The sequence below is a fragment of the Cebus imitator genome, unplaced genomic scaffold (assembly GCF_001604975.1).
Source record: "Cebus imitator isolate Cc_AM_T3 unplaced genomic scaffold, Cebus_imitator-1.0 Scaffold296, whole genome shotgun sequence".
Taxonomy (NCBI): Eukaryota; Metazoa; Chordata; class Mammalia; order Primates; family Cebidae; genus Cebus; species Cebus imitator.
Genome location: NW_016107611.1, coordinates 313,008 through 314,094, shown reverse-complemented (window position 1 = coordinate 314,094; position 1,087 = coordinate 313,008). Strand labels below are relative to the sequence as shown.

The 1,087-nt window shown below is 47.6% G+C and overlaps 1 protein-coding gene across 3 annotated transcripts in view; it reads left to right on the top strand.

Moving 5' to 3' along the window:
* The window catches only part of PLAUR (plasminogen activator, urokinase receptor), a 28,145-nt gene that overhangs the window by 25,833 nt on the left and 1,225 nt on the right, over positions 1 to 1,087 (top strand). The gene's annotated exons all lie outside the window — the stretch shown is intronic.

The window sequence follows — 1,087 nt, the reverse complement described above, 5'->3', positions numbered from 1 at the left end:
TTTTTTTGAGATGAAGTCTTGCTCTGTCGCCAGGCTGGAGTGCAGTGGCGTGATCTTGGCTTGCTGCAACCTCTGACTCTCAGGTTCAGGCAGTTCTCCTGCCTCTGCCTCCCGAGTAGCTGGGATTACAGGCATGCGCCACCACACCCAGCTAAATTTTGTATTTTTAGTAGAGATAGGGTTTCACCATGTTGGACAGGATGATCTCAATTTCCTGACCTTGTCATCCGCCCACCTTGGCCTTCCAAAGTGCTGGGATTACAGGCATGAACCACCATGCCCAGCCAAAACTGAAAAATCTTTAAAGATTTACTTATGAATTAATCTTATAACAATAAAAACTCACTACACATTAACATAATATTTTCATGAAAAATGACTGTAGTTTCCAAAGAAAAGATGTAATGGCCTCCAGGCATGGTGGCTCACGCCTATAATCCCATTACTTTGGGAGGCCAAGGTGGGTGGATCACTTGAGCCCAGGAATTTGAGGCCAGCCTGGGCAACATAGCAAAATCCTCTCTTTACAAAAAATACAAAAATTAGCTGGGCATAGTGGTACGTGCCTGTAGTCTCAGCTACTTGGGAGGCTGAGGTGGGAGGATCACCTGAGCCTGGGAGGTGGAGGTTGCAATGAACTGAGACTGCACCACTGCACTGTAGCCTGGGCAACAGAGTGAGACAGTGTCTCAAGAGTAATGAGAAAAGTAGCTTTATTTTGCTGTGTTGCACATCTCTTTGATGTCCAGCTTAATAGTAGACAGCTGGGTCCTCATGGAAGCTTCTGCCTTCAGTCTGTTGCAATATTACATGTTCTGGAGTTTTTGGAAAACTCCATTATACACTTAGGAGACTGAAAAAGCCATATATTTTAGTATTATTATGAGAATAATTTTGATTTCACAGATCTCCTGAAAGGGTCTCGGGGGTTCCTGAGCCACACTTTAAGAACCACTGCTGCTCTCCCCTCTACCCGCTACCCCTTCCCCCCACCCCCCTCCCCCCATCTCCTACTCCCTCCCCCTTCCCGTCTCTCCCCTCTCCCCTCTCTCTCCTCTCTCCTCTCCCCCCTCCCCCTCTCTCCCCC